We start from the raw sequence: 25985 nt of genomic DNA, 5'->3' as shown, positions 1-25985 counted from the left end.
ACCCCCTTCCCCGCCGATGTGAAATCTCAATTACTTCCGCCCCCGAAATCAGGGTCTTATCGAAGCGAAGATATCGCAATCGGTGCAAGGGCCAATCGGATATCCGGATGTTCGAGGAACGTCGTTACCGAATCGCGACGCCTTAAGAGCATTGGATAATAAATAAGGATAGTATCCGGAAGATATCAATCGGAAATGGGCCGGATCGATCTCGAGCGGGAAATAAACCAGGGGGAAAACGAGGCCACTTTAATTCCGCAATAAACCATTTATCCGAAGGAACAATATCGGCCGACGGCGCACAACTGCACAATCTAACTTGGGGCTTGCGCGGATGAACTTGTTAAATTGCGCCGTGCCCTTAACGGGAGACTTCGGCCAAACTACCCCCGTTGTCTTCCCGCGGCGCTACAACGCCCGAGTCAACCCTCGTGGCACTGGGGCATCCCTAATGAAAATTTAAACTTCTTCGGACGTCGTTTGCCTGCAAACGCCGCAATACCGGCGCTACCGGCGCGAGGATGTACGATTATTCATTACGTTCAGGGGGTGCGATTGGCGCTAAATGTGTTATCCCCGACCGTTATCACCCGCGGCAAGGGCGAAATTAACGGCGACGTCGTCGACGCCCTTCTAGCTCCGCGGGAAGGTTTCTCCTGGGAAGATCTCGAGAGATTCCGAGAAAAGGGGTGGAAATGCGCTTAGCTTTACATATTTTATATACAAACCGCGGTACTTTACATCGTGAATATGGAGATTCTGAAAACATCCGTAAACAAATTTTTAAAGGATTAATATTTTATGGGGGTCAGGACCTTCTTTACAGCTTCGACGTTCACATTGTCAAGTTTGAAACGATTCGGTACGTTTAGTTTGGAGAAATGTTTCATATATGAGATCTCTTCTCGTCGCTTTGACATCACCTTACGCAGCGCTATGCCAAAGGTCCCTCATTCGCCTCGCGGTTATCCCGCTGGCCGGCCGATTTATTATCAGGGTGTTTCCGCTAACGAAGCGAAGACGAACAGTTGCTTTGCCGACAAAGCGGGGCAGAGCTTCAACGCGCAACCACATCGGACGGCCGGAGGCCGCGGGGCAACACCGGCAAAGGCCTTCCCGAGATTAAGGTCTTCTTAGTGGAGTCATCGAATCCGGGGCCCCTAAATCACGTGTTCACGGCGGTGTGCCCGGTAATAATGCGAGCTTAATAATCTGCCGTACCTAGGAGGGTGTAAGAGCGAGCCCCGAGGAAGCGGGACCGGTGGGATAGGTCGGGGTAGAGTTCTTACCGAAGGGGCTCTTCGTCGTCGTCTTCGGGGTCTGCTGACCCGGCTAGACCGTGTAACGGGGCGCATGTACATACGCCGGCTTACTTCCTCGCCGGTATATTACGGAAGCAAGCCCCAACCCTGGACTTCCTTAACTCCCCCCCTCCCGTCAAGTAATCCGCCCTCGTCTTTCCCGCGGTCATGCCGACGGCCCGACCGAGCGGCGGAATTAATTAAACTTCTATTTACGATATCGATGAATCAGCGCTATCACGCCGCGGCGACTGCCAATGCGGAGGCGCTGCCCGACGTAATAAATTTCGAAAAAGCGACACCCCGCTCGGGATTACCCAGGCTTTTTCTTCTCTTTGGCTCTCTCTCGATCCTTCACCCTTCCGCCCTGTTGCCAACCCCGTGCCACCCGGTCGCGGGTCCTGCGCCGTCGACGACGACGTCGCCGTCGGACGAGGAGGCTGTCAGGAACACGACGGCCGTTCTTATTCCGGAAATTCCTGGATATTATTAAGAGGGAGACCGATTACGTCGCGCGAACGAGGCGGACAAACGGCTACTAATCACCCTGGACCCCCTTGTGATAAGCACCCTCCTTTTCGGGGCTGCACCCCGTTAACGACGCCGCTCCTACCGTGGCGTGGTTGTACTTGTTTTTTGATGTTTGCTTCCCGAGGCATTCTTATGTACGTGTTATTTAACGGAACGAGCTCGTTATGGTACCGCTTCAAATGACACACGGAAGTCCACTGAACTAATTAGCCGTTTAATTAAACCCTTGGACATGTTGGTATGTTTACTTAGAGATAGTAACGAAAATGTGCAGGGCGTGTATTTATTGTCCCCGCGGGGATTATTTAAAGGGGTATGGATTGATTTTACGCATTGGCTCAAGCTATTATTTCGGATCCGTTTACGATTTGGTAATGGATATATTAATTAGATGTCAACGTTTACAATGATACCCAACAAGAGAATGGTTCCGAAATCGCGTTAATTTTACTATGGGATATAGAGTTAAAAATCACATGTTAAGTACAGTATAAAGCTACAGTGGGACAATGGAATAAATATTTATCATAAAATTCCTTGCTAGATATAGCTCCACGAATGACTTGAGCCATTCAATTGTATGTCGAAATAAAGTCATTACGCTATTCACTAGAAATGAATTTAAAGGTATTCGCTATAATAACGATCAAGCATCACTGAATAAATCGTGCACTTATTTCTCCATTTTCCGATTTTTCCTCGCCATGATGTCCATGTTGTGAGGGGTACATGATGACACCGCGATACTCAATACTTTGACAATATTAGAAATTTTTTAGTAAATCATTAAACGGAATTAATCCATTCAGTGAAATAATTTAAAACAGATTCTTGGTTTAATATGCCGTGAAGGGGGCACCGACAAAAGGAAATCCAATAATCCTGAATCAGCCCGTATAATTAACCCACTTCTCTTCATATCTTAATGTAGGAGCAGACCGGCAGGTTCTTCAAGGACCCCACGAAGTGGTCCTCAATTCTCGTAGCTCATCTCAGAAGTTATATCTGGACTCACGGACGAAAGCTCACGAGATCATTTACCCGATCGCGTCTTGAATTCCGAGCAAACTGAACGAATTCCGGCTATTCCCAAAATCTTCGCAATCTCGGCGCGCGCGTTGATATTGCAAATGACATTTAAAAAAAAAACTAAACCTCCGATGTGGACACGTCCTTGTTCATTGGATTAATTAAACATTTATGCAATGAACTATAAATGAAGGTAAAATCCCTTTCAAGGGTTTCAAATGCAGCTTTAAAGTTCGAAACGATTCGGTACACTCAGTTCGTAGAAAAGTTTCATGAACGACTGACCTTTCGGATGCCACTTCCGCATCCCCTTAAAGGGCACGAAATGTCTGCCAGTGATATTTCCTTCCTACGAAATATCTGACATCAATTGCGTATACGAAACACAGTTAATAAAAGGAAAAGAAGAGTTATTCTAAATATCAAACCCGTGGCCAGAGCATATGAAAAGAATTCATCGTTTCCAGAATCGACAAGACCTAACAATAAATCCGAAAAAGCGTAACATTCCGTGCTTGACCCCGGAATAAACGTCATTTGTTAAACAATCCCTGAGGTCCCACTCCACTCAATTTGAAGCAGTTAATTGTTTTCACAAGTTTCATTACCCTGTAGAACGATACACCCAATGGACATCAAACACCTTGAATTCCTGCCTCTCGTGTAACCATTCCCGGCATCGATTTCCCTTTCATCGGCGTCATTTCATCAACACTTTTTTCCGGATCCCTTGGTCCGCTTCCACGAGCCGTTTTTCCAAAAGTCTAAAGCGCGTGAATAGCCCACGGTTTATCGCGTGCCGATATTAATCGCAGGAAGGATCGCTTTACTCCGCCGAGCAATTGGCTCGGCTTGATTGCCGGTTGATCGATTGGAGGGTAAAACAAAAAAGGAATCAAAACCCATGCCTTTCGGGGTGCACGAAACCACGTGGAAATTGGAAAAGCCGGCGATATGGCGGTCAGTGGTGCATTCTCGATTGATTTGCGGGTCCCGCCGTCTTGCCGATCTCCCTCTGAATGCATCCGTCATTAAAATATGCATCCCCGATGCACGTCCGTGCACCACCGTGGAGGGGATGAAGGATTGCAGAGGCAGATTTTTCCAATTTGCGCGGATTGCGCGCGGCTCGACGCTAGTGCACCGTTAAAAAAATTCATACAATTTAGTTCCAGATAAACCCTTGATAAAACAAAGGGTTTTTGTTATTTACGTCCAACGATAATTCGTTGTAATCATAGCTGCAATTGTTCACAAGGTAGCCGAGGTCGCCTTAAACGTCAGGTCTTAAATGATTTAGCATTCGGTAGTCGTTTGAGTCATAAAAAGGACGAATGCGCTTTTTATGTCTCCGCGATAAAGTGCTTCGGTCCAAATAACGTCCCAGGGTAGGTAGAGATTTACTAATTTCTTATCCCCGCGGTCCTGAAGCTGATAAAGAGACGGGAGTAAATCATAAGGTCCAGTATTAAAGTACTGTATTAAGTTCCTGGCCATTTGGCAAAGTCTCCCCGGCAATCTTGAGATCTCGAAGCAAGGGAGATAAGGGACAGGCCGGTTCGATAAGAGCAGAGCAGGGGTGCCGCTGGGTGCCCAGGGTGGAAGGCGGGGAGAGGGTCTATCCGAGAGGAACGTGCGACTAAATGAAAGGAATGTAAATCATAAAAAGTTACGAGCATTTAAATCTCCCACAAGGTGGCGCACGTTCGCCTTAATTACCTTACATCTCTCATTCCCCCACCTTCTCGTCGGTCCCTTACCCTGTCGCGGAAGGGAGGCTAACTCTCGAGAATCAGTCGCCCTTTCTGCATCTTTCCACCCCCTTCTGCCTCCTCGCCCTCTCCTTTTCCTTCGCCCTCGCGTCCGTTCGTTCCCTCTCATTTGCATTCCGTGAGAAGCACGGGTCGCCCGGTCTGCCCCACTCCTCTTCCTCTTGCAGAAGCCATCGTTGCCCGTTCTCTAGCTCGGGGCGAGCCCGATACCTCGCACTCTCGGAAATTCACCCTAGCCGCGAATAGATCATCTTCAGGGGCGTGAGCTCTTGGGGATAATTAGCTACGTGGCCGCCACGTAGCTACCCCCTGATACGCGAGAGAGACGAAGGAGACCTCAGAATAAAACGGTAACGCAAAGGGGGATATCTACAAGAGTTAAGGCACAAATAGAGATCATTGGAAATTAGTTAATTAAGATGATATGAAGGGCGCTGAGACATTTAATCGAGGTCGATAAATGTCATTTCGGTAAAGTAATGATAAAGAGATCGACGTACAACTGTCGAAATCCTATGAATTCATTACGATTGTTTAGGACCAACGTCGCTATCCGTAACGTTTAGCTGCAACTAAATTTTTGCTAAAAAAACGGGTTAGCCCCGGGACAAGCCAGCATTCTCTTGCAATTGTTGGTAAAAGTATTTTCAATATTTTCCTATCTGATTCTGTAATATTCCATTTTTTCGGTACTCTGCAAGGTGCGGCCCCGGGCGAGGCCAAAGGAACGACGGATTCCAGCTTGGCCAAGGTTAGTTAACGATGTTTGCCCGAGGTTAGGGACTCTCTGCCGGGGTTCCCCAAATATTCCCTGACACCCCTTTCGCGGAACGAGGGAGAGGGCGGAGACGGGAGCTACCCTTGTTTATGTTATGAGGGATGCGAAGGCGAAGCGCCACCCTGAAACCTCGATCGAGTTTGTACAATGTTACGCGACACCTACACTCGATTAGCCCACGGAGACCGGGACTTCCGTAGTCTAAGGAGGTTGCGGATACAAGTTTGCTAATCCTTCCGCAATTCTAGGCTAAATTGTAATCTCTTGAGTCGAGATTTTGGGGTGGATTCGTTTAAACTCGCTTCAGGGGTCATATGCAGTTGTCATAAGGGAAATTCAAGAATTTCTTCTCATAACTGAAATGCATTTTTTTTCATTGAAAACGGAGCGTGATTTCATAGTTCAAATTGATCAAATAGATCAAATAGATCAAATTTCAGTAGGCAAATTGATGCGATCTAAAATACATGCCTACAACAAATACAATGCTGAATGTTGAATTGACCTTTTGGATTTGTTCTTATTTAGATGGGACCGCCGAATCCCATCCACCACCGAATCTATCAATTTCTTATGCAGATTCATTCGAGCGGGAAGTAAGTGCATAATGTTGCGCGATGTAAATGATTGTCTACGTTTGCATTTGAAGAAGGACACGGTAACATTTGACAGAAATTTGGGCCGGTCGGACCACCTTGACTTGATTTCTGGTTCAATCTGTCGGCGGCCACAATAGGTGGTTAAAATCGAAGCGTGTTTCATTGAATAGGTACCGCGAGTAAATCTACATATGCGCCGGCACTGTGGACATGCCCTCCACGTATACATATTTATACGTGGAAGCATTCACAAAGGGGTGGCAGGTAACCCATAGAGATGGGGTGGAACTTGTCGGGGTGGATGGGATATACGTCATAGGGTGACAAGCGGAACAAATGGAATCTGAAACAGCAGTCCTTCGATGTAAACTGCTTATGTATTGGCCTTTATGGCATCCTCCGATAATGACCTAATAACAGTACAAATAATGGTCGCTTACCTCCTCCGCAACGTTCTCGAGTAATCCCTTCCTTCCTTCGATTCTCGACCAGGCCCATTCGATTATCGATCGCTGCCCGAACAACTGCTCCAATTTTCATGCTCCGCATAAGTAACGCTCCGACTCGACACCAAAACGTCCATTTTCGCTCCAATTCTGGCACGTTATACAGTTTCTGAAAATTCATTGGAACATTCGTTACGGGTGGAATCGAATATGGGTATCGATTAATAAGAAGAGTGGATGAGCCCCGATTGTTGAAGACAAATGAAGGATGCTTTAATTGGAAAGTGGACCGTTTGTTTTTCTTTCTGCCGTAACGCTCTACGATATTTTTATCAGGCACTTTAATTTGCGCGCTGAATTTAATTACGTTCCAATATTAATTAAAAGGAAAAGACTTGGAGTGTAAAATATTACATAGGTGTTTCGTCCATTCGGAAAGCGAGTTTCCATTTCTCTCGAGTCTCAACGTCTCGTGGTGTATGAGAAAAGTCGTCAAAATGTTATGGATGGGATAAGATAGGATTATGGATCGCGAAAAAGAAGGGAAGAAACGGTAAATGTAAGAATTATTGCGTTACTTTGCGTTCGTCTGGTGGCGGAGAGAAACTCCGGGAGGAGGTATAGTTGTGAAGCGGAGGGGATGATTTACTTTCGGATTTTCAGTCTCGGGGGTACGTGATAAACTACTGGCCCGATAAAAGCTTGGCAGTACGCACCTGTACTCCTACGGCGGCTTAATGTTCATTCGCTGATTAGATATTGTCACATCTAAAGAGTGGAAATGCTGCGTGGACCATTCTCGATTTCATTCACGAGCACTATTACGAACCAGCTACTATTGCTTAAAAAAGTTTGCGTTATTTTTTGATAACTTGAAAAATAATATTTATAATGCTCCTATGGTGGCTTAATGTTCATTCGCTAATTAGATATTGTTACGACTAAAGAGGGGAAAGTGCTGCGTGGACCATTTTCAATTTCATTCACGAGCACTTTTTACGAACCAGCTACTATTGCTTACAAAAGTTTACATTATTTTTTGATAACTTGAAAAATAATATTTATAATGCTCCTATGGTGACTTAATGTTCATTCGCTAATTTGATATTGTCACATCTGAAGAGGGGAAAGTGCTGCGTGGACCATTTTCAATTTCATTCACGAGCACTTTTTACGAACCAGCTACTATTGCTTAAAAAAGTTTGCGTTATTTTTTGATAACTTGAAAAATAATATTTATAATGCTCCTATGGTGACTTAATGTTCATTCGCTAATTTGATATTGTCACATCTGAAGAGGGGAAAGTGCTGCGTGGACCATTTTCAATTTCATTCACGAGCACTATTACAAACCAGCTACTATTGCTTACAAAAGTTTACGTTATATTTCGATAACTCGAAAAATAATATTTATAACGCTCCTACGGTGGCTTAATGTTCATTCGCTAATTATATATTGTTACGTCTAAAGAGTGTAAAATGCTGCGTGGACCATTTTCAATTTCATTCACGAGCATTATTACGAACCAGCTACTATTTCTTACAAAAGTACGTTATTTTTTGATAACTTGAAAAATAATATTTATAATGCACTTACGGCGGCTTGATGTTCGTTCGCTGATTAGAAATTGTCACGTCCAAAGAGTAGAAAATGCTGCGTGGACCATTTCATACCGTTCCATGTAATTTCGGTAAAGTAATGATAAAAAGATCGATATACCACTATCGAAATCCCATGAATGTATGACTGGCTATATTTTGACGAACCAACGTCGCCATCTGTGGCGTTCGGCTGGAACTAAATTTTGGATGAAGAACGAAATTTCATGAGTTTTAGGATCTACTTTAGAAGCTCCATATCCACGCGGTAAAATTTGAAACGAATCGGTACACCCAATTCGGGAAATACTTTCCGCAACGATTTGACTTCTGATATATATACAGGCTGACTTTTTCATATCCTCTTAAGAGTGCATATATCTTACCTCCGTAATTCCACGTCCGCGTGAGCTCCCATTCCGAGGCTTTCCGGCGCAGCGGGGAAAGAGTTCCGAATTCGTCGATACCGAACCCAGTTAAGTCCCGGTCGTAAACGGATCTCTCCGGGACACGTCGGGAGGCGGGCCCGGGGTTAAATCCAGCGGTCGGTCGGCCGAGCTCCCGAAGTTCCGGCTCGGAGGGGCGCCTCGACTCGGCGCGGTAACGACACCTCGGAGTGTCGCGAGCGCCCGCGGGGCGGCGCGGCGGTCGGTCGGTCGGTCGCGAAGCGGGTTACGGTCGAGGAGAAGGACGGACGCGAGGAGCGGGGCCGCCGGCGGAGGGGAGGTGGCTCATGCATATGCCACAATCTCATTTGACTGCATAATCGCATTCCTGCCCCGCGGGATCACCGTGTCAACAAGTTACATATTTTTCTATTCTCCCCGGGCGAGCGAGGGGGCGCGCCGGCGGAACCCATTGTTCCGATTTCGCGGCGTCCCCGCTAATTCGACGATTATTTGGACACGGGCTGCGGGGCGGATGTATACCGTACTCACCGGGAGCTACTACGGGATTCATGGGAACCGCGTTGTCATCCTTTCGAGGCAACCGAGCGTGCAGGGAGAAACCGTATAGCCCGAATTTCTCGCTTTTTCCCGCGGTGACTGCGCCGAAGTTTGACGACCCGAGCGCGGCCGCCCCGGAGAATGGAGAGGTTATGTCGCCGGGCGAAATGCTTCCCGGTGAGCGTACGCGCGGAAGGAGGGAAAATTAAACCGAATGTGAAACTCGGATGATTAGGTTTGTCGTTCACCCCGTTTGCTTTTACTTGTCGTCGGTCTGTGAATCGAGGTTTCACTTACGTGCGCCGAAACGCCGCGGCGAAGCAGCGAGCAAGGTAGGTATGTCAACTTCTTAATAGAGTTCCCATTTGATGCCGAGAAATGTGAAATGTGAAATTTCCCTCGGCAGATTCTGGACTGAATTCCTGACAAGGGTTTTCGCATTTCTTCGAAGGACGTCGAAATCTTCGCAATGAGTGGCCGAGAGTGAGAGTGCTCCCGTGTACAAGGAGGTAAGGAATTTTTCTTATTTCCGCCGCCTGAATGCCTTATATGAAAAATAAAAAAAACGCTGTTAAACTAGAAGGTATTTTCCATACCATGAACTAAGATTTTTGAAAAATATGGCGAGGTTTGGAACCAAAAATTTGAAATTTTGCCTGAAAGTGCTCTTTTAATGCCAAAATGACATTTTTCATCCAGTCAAAAGAATCCTAGTTCATGGCATGACAAAACATGTACCGAACACGCTGATTCGACCTTGAAATTTTAATGATATTCTAGAGAGTATAAACTTTGAAAAAATGCAAAGAAAAATCGATTTGTCAAAAGTGTCACCCATATATACATATATATAACGTCTCATGTCCGGACGTCTAGCCTTTCAGTGTATCTAAAATAGAGTTCATAGATATATATCTTACATCCGTTTAATGAACCTTTATATACGATTAATTTACGGATATTCCACGATCCGCGGTGCCTGGGAAATACCTTAGTAATTCATGGGATTTCTGATACGACGCTTATAACGTCGCGGTTCTTCTGTTCCTGGGAGATGGACGAATTCCGCCCTCGAAAACGAGCTGGTAAATAAGTCCCGACAAGAGGCCACGAGGCTGGATAGAAAACGGAACGGGACTGGGTCGTGCCCCGACCGGAAATAGAGGGCCGATCGATCGTGCCTGGAGGTCGTTCCTTCCTGACCGATTCCGCGTTTCTACACCGAATCGCTATTTCGGCTATTCCGTTTTTTGATGCGCCGGAAGCGAACCAAGTCCCCGATTTAATGCTTAGGAGCTGATCTCGACTAACGAGTGCCCGGCATTGCTGATCTTCCGCTCGGAACTTCGCCTAACTCTCTTCAGGGTTGGCGTGCTTAAGATGAAATGAAAGGCGTTGAGAATTATACAAAATGAAGCGTTCCATGTCACATTTTGGTAACATTGACACTTTCAGCTTGGTGTATAGTAACTCGATACTTTCCTTCTATTTATATTATAATAATTTGTGGTTTTCTTATGAAACCAATGTACGTGTCTCTGTACGCGGTTGCTGGGCACAGGAGGGTTAACAAGAAGGATGCAAAGTAAAATCAATACAATTTGTAGTCTGAAATAGTACCCGTGGTTTTCAGTAAACAGTTGCAGATATTGATTTTACTTCCCGTACAGTATTAAATGTACCGAGGAGCTTCGAACATGCTCGGAGCAACGAGAATCCCAGCTTGCTATACCAGGTCGCCCTAAGGAGATCCCTTAGTCACTCGACTTAAAAATTTCTTCCCGTAGGTAATCGATTATTCATAGAGCCTTTGCTTCTTTAATTTATGTCCAGGCCCCGGGTTGGATGAAAAACATAATGTGGCCTGCAGGAACCTCAGAGGAAACTCTATCCCATGGCTCACGAGGTCACTTTCTTCACACTCGGACCCCGAAGTGTCCCCAAAAAAGTCAACTCGAACCAAGCGTGTCCATCCATCTAAACCCTCATTGGGAACCCATCAAACTATATTTTCTGGAGGCAAAATCTGCTGATCCTCGTGACAATTGGTCGATCGCACCTGGGGTTGATCGCGTTTCCCAATTACGGATCGCCGACGTGACGCGCGATGCGCTTGATTATCTCTCCTCGTGTCGGGGCTCAGCCTAGGATAGTTAGCCGGATCAAGCTACGATCATTGGTCGCTCCCTCCGTGCTTTCGCCCTTCCACGTGTGTGTATACGTGGGGACACGTGGGGACATGTGGGAATACGCGAGAATACGCGAGAATACGCGAGATTACGCGAGGGTTCGTACGCAGGTTAACATATACGGCAAGACGGACATCGATCTCTTTGACGATCTCGAAGTGTACCAATAAGTATGTTACGAATCTAATGCGACGACGTTTTGCCGAATCCATTGAAACGGCTTGATTTTCATCCTCGCCAAGGAATTAATTCTCGTCTTTACATCCCATGGGTCAGATTTGCACATTGTCGCGAGCGCGTGGATGTTACGCATATCGACTAACAATAAGTATTAGGGGTACCCATGAGTGATCAATTATTTAGAAAGAGGTGTTTAGACGTCAAAGAAATTCGTTACTTATGGGTACCCCTGATATTACGCGATATTACGCGACGGTTAGCACGCAGGGTCAGATGCGTACGCGTGGATTTCCTCCTCGGACTTGGGAACTCAGCCGGAAATCTTGGGAGGCCCGAGTCTTTGTCCGTCGGCGATGTCTGTAATTTTGGGAATCCTGCTTGCCCGGGAGGTTCCGCGGGTCCTCCCCATCGCCCGATGAACTTCGGCACGAACTCGGGCTCGCATTATCTAACCGAGCCGGGGCTATGTCGCGGGACCAAAAGGAACTCACCCTAGAGGCAGGTGGGACCAGCTCCGACCGAGGGCCCTAGTGCGATTCGGTGTCCGCCCCCACGTCCCCCGGCCCTATCGAAAATCGAAACGACTCTTCCCTCCTACTTTTTTTCTGCATGCTCTAAGTCTCGTTTCTGTCCGCTGCCTCTGCGAGTTCGGCACTTGCCGCGCTTTAAAGTCCGAGGGATCCAAACACGAATTCGATGGAGTTGCCGAAGTAGCAACTCCTCTCCAGCGTTCGATATACCTGCTGTGCGGATGAACTTAATGTGATATGAAAGGATATGTATGAAGCGTCAAAATATTTATATAACTTTTCTCCAAACTGGGTGCACCAAATAATTTGGTACTTAACACCTCGAAACATCGAATTGTTTCGAGCAGTTCCCGTTTTCAGCGGTTGGGTAAAATGTGGATGAATGTAAATCGAAGGTGGCGGGGAAAAGACGGTCGGCAGGGTGCAGACGGCGGTGGAAATTCGAAGAGAATACCAATGGTGGTTAAGCCGAGGCAACGATCGACACTAAATTTACGGTCGGCGTCCATGCGTTATTATGTCGGGTCGGCCGCTCGATTGTGCTCGCGGCCGAATATAGACCACACGCGCGAAAATTTACGATGGCGGCCATTGTTTCGGGCGGCACGTTTTATTTTCGGCTTCGCCAACCCTCCTGCTACTTTATCCCCTCGTCGCGGATCGCCTCACGATATTCGTGACTTCTAAACGAAGTACGGCCCTATTTCTAGGGGGAAGTGCGCTGCAGACTAATCGAGCGGTCAAGGTTGGGGGAAATTACGATTTCTTATATTTAGATAAGATGGACAGCTCCGGAAGCATTAGGAAATTATCTCCGTACAGGTAATCCGTTATTCATAAAACTGAAATGGATTTGTTCGGATGAAACTTGTGTAGAAAGAAAAAAAATAAAGGAACAGAGACTCACGGTAAATGAAACTAGGGCGAAGGTGTGTCCTGATATTGAACTCGGAGATTCATTACGTGAATCGTAATAGTGGCTAGGTAGGGTTAACCCTTTGCAGTCGAGAGGTGACTCTCAGTCACCACTTGGTCCGATGCGGAAACTCGAGAGGTGGCTCTCGGTCACCATTTGGTTTGATGCGGAAACCTCGATCGACAACAAGGTATATATGTATAATTTCACGGAGGGTAGAACGATACCCCTTGCCATTTAATTGGGACGACCTAACAAATAGGAGCAGCCATGTCTAACAAAAAGAAAAACCATTCCACAAGAAGTCCACGGTAGCATCCCGCAAAGTCTGTTACTGTCAAAAAAATCAATGTTATGATAAACTGTATCAAATATATGGGCGGCGTTAATCCAGCGGATCAATATGCCTCGACATCCTATTTTCTAAGAAAGTCCTTTAAATGGCGACTAAGGATACATAAAATATTAAAATATCATAGTCTTATACGTCAATTTGTACGTGAAATCATTTTAGTCAGCTGGATGAAATTCCCCAAGTGTGCGGAAAATCGTCTGTAGTTCCTGGCTCGTCCGGGCGGAAAAGGCCTCGAGTGCAAAGGGGTAATTTCCACCATGAAAGAGTATTTCCGATCTCAATCAGAAGCTCAGTCATTTAACGAGAGAAGAAAAACGAAGAGGACGAACAATTTGGATTTCAATATTTCCAAGTTCTCCGTTGAGATTAGAAACTCGAGATATTTGAATAAAATTTTCCCGAGAGCGAAGTATCGTATCCGAGGTCTGAATGAATGATGACAAAATGACCAAGAAGGTGGACGGGAATTTCGAGGCAAATGCAATGGATCTGCGGTCGAAGGACAGTAGAATCACGGTAGCCGCATGTATCGATGGCTTCAAGTTTGAACTACCCTCTGCAAACCCGGTCGTCATTTATGCAGCCAACGGAGAGTCTTTCGGCGAACGGAAGCGCGACGAGTCGACCGGATGTTACAGAGCCATGCCGGGCGCGCAGCCCCGAAATAAAAGGCAAGAGGGCTCACAGCGGAGCTTTAAAAGCGCTGTAAAGAATATCCTATTACCCGACGAAAATCCACGAAGACATGTAGCGTGGACTAGCGCGTTGCGGGGGTCGTGTACACGGCGAGGAGTCGCACACACCCGGGGGAGGATCGGTCGAGGTATCGACCTGGAAAAAGTATTCCCGCATAAATCCACGCGTATCGTGGTTGCCGATTCCTCATGTTATTCATCGGAAGGGAATTCAATCCGTTTAGCAAGGTTAAGGCGAAGCGAAACACGTAGAGGAACTTGATCGACGTGGGTAAAGAAGATTTTTCTAAACACCCAAGTTGCCGAGGTTCGAATTATATCGGGTATATTGTACTAAAATCGGGGGAAATGAGTCGCCGCCTCGTGGCGAATGTCAACACGTGTTCGGTCCAAACTATCGGGCTGTCGGAGTTTCGGCAATTGGCGGGAATTATCGGGGAGAAGCGACAGATCGATCACCGAGCGGATCGATCGGTCGGTGGAGGAGGAAGCTCCTCTGCGAGGGACCAAAGAGCGAAACGGCACGTCGAGAGGGAACGTCGCCGGATATATCTCCGCAGTCGGAATTATTTACCGCTCATAGGTACATACTCGGGCCGGGGATCGGTGGAGGTGTACAAATCGGATCGATCGGACGAGCTCCGTCGTCTGCTCGCGAGGAAAGAACGAACAATCGGGAGGAGCACGAGAGAGGGCGAGGACTTCCCGAAATCCATAGGGAACGGTATCCCTCGTTGCAAGGATTTCCTGAAACTACTGAAAAGCGGTCTCATGACATTTCGTCGGGGTTAACTGGCACAATCGGCGTGATTACGTTATTAACGAGGACGACAAACGAGGGCGGCATCGTGTTGTAAAATTTCAAACTATTCGGTAGATCGAGTTGAGAGAAAAGTTTTATTAACAAAACCTCTTCGATGCCACTTTCACATCACCTTAAGCGGATCGCGTAGCTTCGAAATGCTGAAAAATTTCCCCTCCGAAGTGCGAGTGGTCGACGTCGGTTCAAAATGTCCATAATTCCGCGTGCTTTCGAGGCAGCGCGATCCAAAATAGCGCGGGAGCTTCAAAGCTTTTGTGATCTAGGCGAGCTTTAAATGCTCTTTGTTTTTTGTGCCTTTGCCAGGGCACGATACAACATTTCCACCGCGTCTGGATACGAATGACGCGGTTGGCTTTATTACACGGGAGGGAAACGGTTTCGTTAGAACGACGGACATGGGAGGACGTTGTTTGGGTTACAGGATTTCAAGCTAGTTTTATTCGATCCGGGTTACGTTTGCAATTAAATTGGCCGCCGTCTAACTAGGTACACTGTTAAAAAAAATATCGTGTACACCCAAAAACGTATATCAGGTACAACCGGGAGTATCAACATTGAAACAAGGACTGCGACTTACAATATCGAACGAACGTTTAATTTATCTTTGACTTTCAACATTTGAACTAGAAATGAAATTTCTACATTCGCAAATTATTGGCTACACATTGGCCAACGTGCACTAAGTGGACCGATATATCGCCATGTTTTGTCCAAGGTAGGGTTCTACTTGGAGTGGGACTCCATCGGGAACATCGGGGAACACGGACAAATCGACCACGAGAAAGGATCGGGATTCCGTTCGGTCCTTCCCATGCTCTCCCTTTCCTTCCTCGGACGTGGATAAACCGTAACTATAAAATATGCCTCTGAATAATATATAAACGTGCTAACATAATAAAACGGAGCAATCACGTGCCGGCCGTGTACGCCCTACGTGATTCCGCAGACGCGGAATCGATTACCGATTTATTGCGCGCCCTCCCCTTTATCGGCCCCTCTTCGCACCCCCGAACCGTTCGGCTCTCTCTCTCTCTCTTTCTCTAGCCCATTCAAGGTATCCGACTCTCTTCCAGTCTCTCTCGCCTTCTCTCACGAGCCGCGAGAGAAGCCGAGATCGTCGCGCTCCTTCTTGGGGAGCTCGAGAGCTCCATCGGAAGCCGCGCACTATACTCGCGGCCGTGGCGTTTCGTGCGAAGAAAACGCAAAAGTTTACTGCTGATGGAGTGCCGCATTCCGCGATTCCTGCTTTACGATCATACGACGGGCCTCCCTCTACCTGGACTCCCTTGCGCGCCTCCATGTCCTGCTCGTGACGCCGCTCCTAACCCATTTTCCCCTCATCCCCAGATCGCTGTCTCCCGCGCGAATGCCCGCCAACGATCGAAGATCGATCCTCGGATATTTTTTTAAACCACCGGCTAAGAGAGTACCGGGGTGTTTTTCATTTTTACGAGACCATCCGCGACGTGACGTCGAGCGCTCCGAGGGAAGACATCTGTGCCTCCTGGGGATTCTCTTGCGCGAGGAATTTATAATTAGGGATTTAATGAATTATTTCATTCAAGATTTTGAGAATGGGTATGGATTAAATGGGATGGCTTTTGGGGTCCATGCGTTTCGGATGAGATTTCAAGCCACGTGGTTTAAGGGGATGCGAAAGTGGCATCAGAGAAGTCTCGTTTATGAAACTTTTCATCGGACTGGGTGTATCGATTCGTTTTAAACTTTACAACGTGATTATGAAGAATCTAAGGAAGGTCTGGTAGCCATGAAGTTTCAATTTAAAAAAAATTTGTATATAAATATTTTCAAAAATTTTTTTCAAAAAAATTTAAAAAAATTGTTTGATATATTTAAACAATCGAAGTACTCAAAATATGATCGCTTAAGTGGGTTGAGGCCATTAGGCACGCGACTAATTGCCAGCATCTGGTATAACCGCGATTCCGAATAACGCCTAGGAAGGAGGGATGTCATTTCCCATGAATCTTATTAAGGATTAAAGCTGTTCTGCGAGTGAGCTTTTCCACGACTGGATGGGTGCACAGTTGGGAGCAGTCTTAAGCTCAGCGCTTAAAGTTGCTTCCGTGATTTTGCTAAGCGCTTCACGGAGACGTGAGCTTGCGGTCTTCGCGTTAGTGTTTTAATCATCTCTTGTAGAATATGACAAATCAAATGCACAGCATGAAAACAATACAGAGAAACGTCATGGTTTAAGGTGATAATGACGGTGAAACTCTGATGTGCTCAAATGTTAAGTAAAACTACGAAACGCCCTGCACGTGACAAATTGAAACTTGGACTTTTCTATAACATGCTTTCATTTCTGCCAGCCGTTTGCTCCGCATAGTATGTAAATGTTAAAAAATAGACCTTGTAATTATTATTAAGAAAAGTTGGAAAATGACCTTAGTTAATCGTTTCGCTGTTATATTTCTCAAAGTTGGAAATGATCCTTCGTTCGAAATACGACACGCCCGATTAGTTTATTCCAGGTCGACTTCAGGAGAAAAACCCGCGCCGTTATTTCCACCGCGATTAATTGACGGAATGATTATTCATTATATTTGGGAAGATCGTCAGAAATGACCGACATAAAGTGTCGATATTGCGAGGTCATAACTGGGAACAGGTGACCCGTGCTTTGCATGACAGTACGTGGGGTAGGTGGACGTAAGGTCATTCCCCGATTTGTGGGGGTCGTGGGAATGGTGTCAGGACATCGCCAGGCGACTCAAGAGACGTAATCGGCGAGGGTTACGGTCGCTGAAAACGGAGTTAACCGTAAAACGATCAAGCCGGACGTCGATGGTCCGAAATGGTGGTCCTAAAGTCGGGGCCGCGATAGCGCGCGGCGTCGAGGACGTCGAGGAGAACTTTGCGCAGCATATTTAGGATAATGCGATTCCGCAGTCATTCCGGAGTTGCTCGCCGAAGTTTGTCGCCGCGGCAAAGTTAACTCCGGACAATTAAGCGGACCGTCAATACCGCAGGAAGAAAAGTTCGACCACGTTGGAGAACGAGGTCGTGGTCCCGGAAAGATGTACAAGTGGCGGGATTTCCGTGGGACGGGAATTCGGTATCGTGTAACGAACAGAGCATAACCCCACGTAGTTCGAGAGGGTTGACGGCAGGCAAAAATTAAGTCAATTAAAAATTACCACCGAACTCTTAGACGGTTGATATCTTCGGCCGAAAAGTTGGACCACGTTGGAGAACGTGGTGGTGGTCTCGGAGAACCGACTTTGTTGCTCGTACTCGAACTTTGAAGCTTATCGCGATTCGGGCATGACTTCTCATAAACCGAGAAGGTCGATAAAACACAAGAAAGAAACAATAGCCACTTGAGTCATGCAAAAGTTATCCCCCATAAGTGCCCAGCGGGGAATTATGCTAATTTAATTCCGTGGTCATCGTGGACTCGTGGACCTGCGGAGGTACCTTTATCATCATTACCGCGAAGTTAAACTCGTGCCGGGACGTCGGTTTATTGCGAGGATATTAAAAACATCGTAACGATGGTCGCTGGTCACAGGGAAAATTGCTCGAGCGCTATTAAAAGGAAAGGGGAATTTCGGCGTATCTGGTTTTATGCAAGAGGGGAAGCAATTAGCAACGTAGATTTATTGCGCATAAATCACTAGTGGAGATAACGGAATCTACGTTAAAAACGTTTAGAAAAGTGATAGGATCGATACGAGTGCTTATCCAAAGTACGGAATCAACGATATGCAACCTCGCTAATGGCATAATACCTAAAAATCCACCATCGGAAAATCTGATATCAGTATCGATCCGCGAGAGATTGGACCGAGATTTTTCACCCCACTTCCCCAAATCTTCCAAATCATTTTCTGTAAAATAATATAAACTTGACATTTCTTCACCCTTTCGCTTCCGTCAACGTCAAACGTTGCCATCAAACGTATTTCGTAAAAGTATAAAAAATGGAGCTCATCGGCGATGAGTGAATCTCATGGGTCTCGGAGATTCCCCGAAGCTCGTTATCCCGGAGTTAATGCGAGGCGGTTAACCCCGGCGGTCGGAGGGAAAAAGTTAGGCGACATCGATCAGGATTATCGAGGCTTCGAGGCGGCGACAACGCGCGTCCCGGAGGATATTAAAGCCGCGGAGTTGGAGCCGTTTCGCGTTTAGAATAGCGATCCATAAAAAGGAAAGAGCCAATACTTGTACGAGCCCCGGCGGATCGGACGGTGCCAGGGTGGAGTTCCCATTAACGCGGCCGCCGGGGAAGCCGTTGTCCAGCTCGGAGCACGGGGTGATTAACGCGGTTAATTCGTCGGAAATGCGAGCCCTAGAGCTCGCGCGTAATCCCAACACCTTTGGAGTCGCCAGCGAGGCGTTTATAAATAATTAGCCAGCTGTAATTGTAATACCAGCCGGAGGCGCGCGAGCCGACCGGAAGACGACCCGGAATGGATAATCGGGCCAATTCGAATTGACGTTTCAATTAGACGGGATCCACCTGTCGGCTGCATCTCGAGACAAGCGTTGGGTATTACCGTGGCGAAGCTGCCCCCGACAAGAAGGCGATCGACTCGCCTCGCCACTCGACCGATGCTTTAATTAACGAATATGTCGCGAGTGGTGGCACTGACAAGGCTTAAGGGCTCTGCCTTATCAAGGACTGTTTCTACTGATTTAGGCAGTGATTTCAAAGATTCGCGAAAGTAGGTAAAAGTAGATCACGATCTCTTCGCAAATAAGGAATCCTCATCTTTTAGCTTTGATTGAGGCGAAATTCAAGAATTTTTTTGTCGTAACTAAAATGCATCTTTTAATCGAATACAGAGCGGGATTTCATGGTACAATTATTCACGTTAATATACAATTTTTTTTGTCAAGATATATTTGACGGGTACCAATAAAATTAATAAATCGTATCTGGCTTTTTTTTTTATTCATTTCGGAAATGCGATTATCTAGGGAACATGTTTTATTTATTGGTCCTTACCGGTACAAAGGGTTTCGATTTATCATATGATAAATCGATATCGATCTCGATCGATCGATCGAGATCGAATCGATATGATAAATAAAAATATATGATAGGGTATTAATTTTATCGTTGCCACGTACTAAAGTAATCATGAGCGGATATTTAACAATATTTCCGTAAAATATGGAATATGTGGTTAAGCTGGCGAAATTTGTTCTGCAATGTAATGGATCCGTTTTATTGCGACGGCCAATAATTTAATGCGGTGGTTGATGGAGCGGTTACGTCGAGACAACAATACATTTTGTCATTTCGCCGAGGCTATTACATTATTTATTTGGATTCAACAATATTTCAACAGATTATAGAGCCATTCTTGGCGACTTCCTTTAATCCGCAATATAACTCCTTATAACTAAGAAAAAGCAATTACCTTTAATAAACTTCTTGCACTAAGGGAGAATTTACGCTAATAAGGAACTGGTTACGTTTCTATAAAAACCCCGAAGCATAAATTCCCGTGTTTCATTTTAACGAAAAATAAAGTTACAAGTTTTAAATTGAACAATATGAGTGCAGCTTTTAATAAAATTTAAATGCGTAATGGTTAACGAGGAAACACGAAATGGGAAACGGAGGGGCTTAAAGGATTCCCAAAGTTGACTTTGGAAAGCCTTAAGGTGATATGAAAGGGTGATGCTATATATGAAAACGGCAAAATATTTATGAAACTTTTCTCCAAACTGGGTGCACCGAATCACTTGAAACTTCAGCACGCGATTATGAAAGTCCTAAGAAAGAACGTGTGATCCTCGAGAAATTTCATTGATTCTAATGATCTATACCCTTTGTGGTAATGCCGTTTTGAATACTCAAGTAGTAGCATAAGTTGGTGCGTCCCATTGCCAACAGTGGCAAAGTGGCAAAAAATCTCATGAATTCATGACTGTTTATATGTTGACGAATTGACATCTCAGGTATATATATATAGGCTGATTTTTTTATATCACCTTATGAAACGAGGCGTGTTTATTACGGCGAGTATGCCCGATGCCATGAAATTAAAGCTTGAAAAATGATATCGCGTGCTTTGCGACAACGCACGAAGTTTCTGGTGGCTACCTGAAAGATATGTTCCCGGTGTTTCTGCGTTATGGGGTCGGGGCTACACCATAAGGCCATAATGCTGCCGAATGATTTACAGCTCCTCGCCATAACCGCTCCGGACTCGCGTCTAGGCTTCGTGTCGATTTCGATCTTTGCGTTTCTGCATATTGTTTACGAGAATGGTCGGAGACGGGGCCGAAGGGGAAAGAAAAAGTTCATTACACCACTAAAATTATGTGGAGCGCCCTGATAGAAATAACTTCTGTGTGCGATCACGAGACTGTAAATAACTCCCGCTGGAAATCACGCTCGGTACAGGGAACGCTACTGTGATTAATTAACAATTCCCCGAATTTCTATCGAAACGAAATGTTTCCGTCGGAACATGAATCAGATTTTGATGAAAATCAAGTCGGCAGTGATAGGATAATATGGCTCGTGATTATGATTTTCATTTCGGGGAATGGGACTGCCGTTCCGTGGTAAAGTTGTTATGTACGAAGATAGCTCATTGCAATTCCAATGGCGCGGATAATAATCCGGAGGACGGAAAATTCTCCAACAGGGTAACATGGAGAGAATTGTATATTTGACCGGGGACTGAACATAAGAGAGACTTTTCATCTCCCGTTCAAAGATTTAATCAACGAGGAATACGAAGGTCCAGGTAATACCGGCTTTATTCCAGCTTACCTAATGTATCGCAAGCTGCGTTTCCCCTGCTTAGCTTCGCATCGATTGCTTGAAAATTTATGTTAACGTAATTCCTAATTCTCTATTAAGACATCAAATTTTTAATTTCATCGCAACCTCGTGTACTAAAAGTGTATGAATTTTATGAATTTTTTTATCAGTGTATCGATACATCGGAGTGCAGTCTCCCCGACGATAAGAGCGAGGGAGTTACCGCTAAATCGGCATTGCGTTAGGTTGGGATTGATCTTGGTAGCAGTGATCGTTCCCCTGTAAATCGGGGCCGACATAAACGCGATCACCGATGCTTCAGGGCTAGCTGCAAATCACGGCCGATCGAATCGGTCGTTCGGTTTCAACCAACCCTATCGGATCCGTCGGTCAGATTAAGCCTCCACCCCTCCGGCCTCGCGGCGTCATAAAAAAGTCTACGGCTCTATCCCTAAGTTACGTACGTATCGTAAAGCGTCGGGCGTGTAAACCGGTAAGATAGGCATTAGCATGCATAGGTTGGCGTTGCGCATTTAGCAAGCCCCGGTGTGGCCTCTAACTCCGCCGCGAGCTTTCCACCAGGACTCGGTGCACGACCATCCTGGCCAAGCAGCCTCTCATCACTTTTTGTCCCCCCTAGTCCGGCGTTATATTCCTGTATGCATAAATTTCAAAGGTAGCTACGAGTGCACGGACCAGCAACCGCCCTGGTTGCTCCACTCGGAGACGGAGAATTAGAACGAAATTGAAGGAGAATGACGAGGAGGGAAGCGAAAAGGAGGTTACGCCTCGCGGAAGTCGGGACCGCGCATCAAACGCACCTTCCGCCGCGGCGCGTACCGACACCGTGACAGATATTGAAATGGTAGCTTTCCCTGTCGATACTCCACCCCGGTCGGAAGTTACTTCTGTGACGGAACGGTTGGAAATGCTTTTTGACAAGTACTCGACGTTACCCGTCCGCGAGCGCGCAACGTTGGGAGGCATTAGGGAGGGTATGAACATCATCCGGGCGAAATGAATAGGGGATCAGCGGGCCCGTCAGATTTCAAGGATCAATTTGTTTGAGGGGCTGCGTTATCGGTAATTGTGAGGTTCAGGGAGAGGAGAATTCGAGGCACGTTGAGGAAAATTATGAGTGATATGCCTGGGGAAAGGGTCGCACTTGGAGGAATTTCGTTAGGAATCGAAGGGTGGAGTGTGACCGATGTATGTAGGAGGTATTTAAAATACCTGGGTCTACTATTGACAATTTTCATATATTTCGTGTATGTCGCCCGTACGGCTTAAGATGATGTGAAAGGCGCTGAGAAATTTAATCGACGTCGATAAAATGATCATCGATCACCTGACGTAAACAGATTGAATCTAGATAGAGAATACAGCAACGTAAATTCAAAACGGTATCGTAATAACTATCTGCAACAATACTGCGGTAGAGATAATGGAGTTGGAACTGATCCGTTACAAATTGCTACTAAGACGTCTATAGAGTAATGTTGCTCGGCGTACTGGTTCAAATTGTACTGCAGACTATGTACACGGGAGCCTGTTATTTGTAATTGGAACGGACGGCATGATATACGTTGACGATGATCGTATATTGTCGGAATAAAACTGGAAACTAGAATCTGGTAACGTTCGAGTTCACGATAAAAATGACAAAATACCCGAGAATTTCCAGTAAAAATTGAATTTCGCTAATTGCAGAACGGTTTCGTCATATTTATGATCACTTTGATCGCATTCATTTCCCCCCGAAAATTGTCAGTAATATATTGCGCTTCACATCGTTAACGCAAAAAGTTAAATTGTGTATGAGAGATATAAAAATGGCGGCACTGTAAGGGTGTAGATGAAATTTAATTTATCGACGTCGGTTAAATTTCTCAACGCCTTTCGTGTCATCTTAATTACGTATGTTTGCACAAAAATGGCTCCAGTCGAAAATAGGCGAGGTCAACTCTCGGAATGAAGTATTCTGGATTTACCCTACTTACACATTTGCGGAGACGAAAATAATTCTAAATCGATGGGAGACCCCGATGACAGGCTACCGTTCGAGAACGGTGTAGGATGTACCCGATTCCCGAGGGTAACGTGTACTAGATTAGTCGGAATTACTCTCCGTGGCCCCGTCTTACTCCAATTTCTTCCTTGCAAACCGAAATCGGACCCGTTATGAGCTGTTTAGGTGGAATGCTCTTTGCAGGTTCCCGTCAGATTGCTTCAAAATGGCTTTCAGATTCTGCCTAGCGGTCCTATGTATACCGTTAAAAAAATGTTGTGAATTTCACACCATTTTTGATGGAAGTTTAATTCAGTCATGGTGCACTAATTTTATATAAAAGTATCAAATAAAATATATAACATAGTAATTTTATGACATATGTTTCATAATTTCCGGACATTCGTACGTAGTAAAGTTAGGAAAAAAGAAGTAATAATTTCATAATAATTTTAGTAGACAGATATACAAAATTATAAAATTGTACGTTTATTTCGAAGTTCGCAAGAAATGTGTACTAACTCACTTTGAAGACATGAAGTTAATAATTGTATTACAACCTCATGTACTGATAGAGTATGAATTTTTTTAACAGTGTACGGATTGCTTCAAGACTGCTCCCAGGTTCTGACTAGGGGTTCTATATACGCGGTACACATGCGGGGGTACTTACACATTATGTACTCGTGCCCTAGGTACGATTTCCAAGCTCTCAAGGTTTAACGGCCCCATGAATTTCCTACGGTTAGCCACTTAATTACTGACGTTGTTGCGCGGGGCGGTGTCTTTCGACTTCGTGCCGAATCATTTCGGCATAGGTGCGCTCGCCGTCCAATTAGTGCCAGCCGAATGCTCGACTGCTCCGAATTAAACAAATTGCAGCAGATGGATTTACCGCTGTTCGAATTTAAGCTCTGAAACGAGCCTTAAGGCACGCCACGACGATATGGTTTAGGTAAGCAACACAGGAAAAGGGAGACACCGCGAATTCCCTCGAGCTTTACGCGACGTGTCAGCTGATTGTTTGAATCCATCGCTTCAGACATTTCTTCAAATAGACATGCATTTTCCGATCGATTTAGACTCAAGTTTACTTCTCTTAACACCCTGCAAATAATTCCCGTGTAAATTTACACACTCAATCATAGGCTATTTTGATAACCAATGATCGATCACCTTAAGTGTTGGAGTTTATCTTGTATGCTTCTCTATAAATCGTCTTTAGAAATACCTTTAACGCATGGTTCATTAAACTTGTCGTTCCCCCGTCGCTAGATTCTTTTGCTCTTGCTTTTTCAGTTATAAAAGTTTAAATTAACCACTCGCCTGAAATTGTGCCAGCGGGATACACCTCATTAAAGAGATCTGTCAGAACATCTAGGTTCTCTCCGCTTATAAGCTTCAGGAGTTTCAGTGGTTCTTCATCTGGATGTGCTTTTACCTTTTCTTTGCCTTTTTCAGAACACAGGGAACTTTTTCTATTAACGTTACCACCCTGTGACGTTGGCATTCCCTGCGTTAACATTCCTTTCATCTCCAAACAGCATTTCGATGCATTCCATTTAATCGATCAATTCGTCTTTTGCCCCGGTTATCACATTACCTTTTCAATATCCCAATACGTTACTTTTTGCGAATAAACCCATCTCCTTAAACTTCCTTTACAACTAGAAACCATTGCATTTTTATTCAAATTATTCAACCTACACCCTCTCACGTCAAAAAAATACGTCTCTCATACCGAAAGAGTTGTATTCAACGTATCGTTATCGATCTTAATGCGACATACTGCAGGAAAATCAATCACGTACAATTTATCCTGTATTCTTGAAACGTTTATCGATTGTTCTTCACATATGCTTTTAAGTTATGATAGGGCTCATTACCCTAAGGTAATACAATTTTTATGAAAAATGAAATTTCATAGGTGTCCGGACCTTCCTTACATTGTATAATTATAACAACGGAAGAGCACTTGTCCCCCTTACTCGACATCCAAACGAGAAATAGACGTTACGTGTAACGGCATCCAAACAACATTTCACCATGTTGGTTTTCTTTGGGCTTCAAACACCATTTGCAAGTACCACGGACACTCGATAGGCACGTAACGCGAACGCGTGGCTTTTACATTGCGTTAGAGGCATTAAGGGAGAGATTTTCGGGAAACGGGCGTAGGTACACACCGACCGTCCGGTGGATATTTCGCGGTAACAAAATCTGCTTTGGGCGCGCAAAAGCGCAAAGGGATTTCCAAATTGTGGTTGTGGGCGATCACAGCACGGCGCACGAAAAGCGAGTTGCGTGGGTCCCGCTTTTGCTTTGCCTAGCTCTCGGTCCCTGAAACGAATGCTGCCTAGCAAGGAGGACAAAAGTGGATACGGAAGCGGATCGAGACAAAGGAGGATAAAACGTGAGAGAGGGACGCGCTCGTGCGAGAGAAAGAGAAAGGGAGAAAGAGAGAGGGATGGCCCGCGGCTTAGAATCTACGTCTAACAAAGGTTATCTTTGGCAAACACTCGTTCCTTCCGTGAAA

At 45.5% G+C, this 25985-nt stretch overlaps 2 protein-coding genes across 3 annotated transcripts in view; one reads left to right on the top strand and one right to left on the bottom strand.

Annotated features, from left to right (window-relative positions):
* Positions 1-8594, bottom strand: part of LOC105703913 — an 80410-nt gene extending 71816 nt beyond the window's left edge. The window contains exons 1-4 of one of the 2 annotated variants that reach the window (XM_012432698.1): positions 8442-8594; positions 8054-8254; positions 7173-7291; positions 6451-6625 (exon numbers count right to left, since the gene is read on the bottom strand). The gene's annotated coding sequence lies outside the window, so the exon portion shown is untranslated. The remainder of the gene's footprint in view (positions 1-6450; positions 6626-7172; positions 7292-8053; positions 8255-8441) is intronic. The other variant, XM_012432699.1, reaches the window with a different exon arrangement.
* Positions 8595-9084: 490 nt separating this feature from the next.
* Positions 9085-25985, top strand: part of LOC105703912 (delta-sarcoglycan) — a 126398-nt gene continuing 109497 nt past the window's right edge. The window contains exons 1-2 of the mRNA XM_012432697.1: positions 9085-9334; positions 9409-9511. The gene's annotated coding sequence lies outside the window, so the exon portion shown is untranslated. The remainder of the gene's footprint in view (positions 9335-9408; positions 9512-25985) is intronic.

This window comes from Orussus abietinus, unplaced genomic scaffold (assembly GCF_000612105.2).
Source record: "Orussus abietinus isolate OABI.00-Male unplaced genomic scaffold, Oabi_2.0 scaffold32, whole genome shotgun sequence".
NCBI lineage: Eukaryota > Metazoa > Arthropoda > Insecta > Hymenoptera > Orussidae > Orussus > Orussus abietinus.
This window is presented reverse-complemented; position numbering and strand designations above follow the sequence as displayed.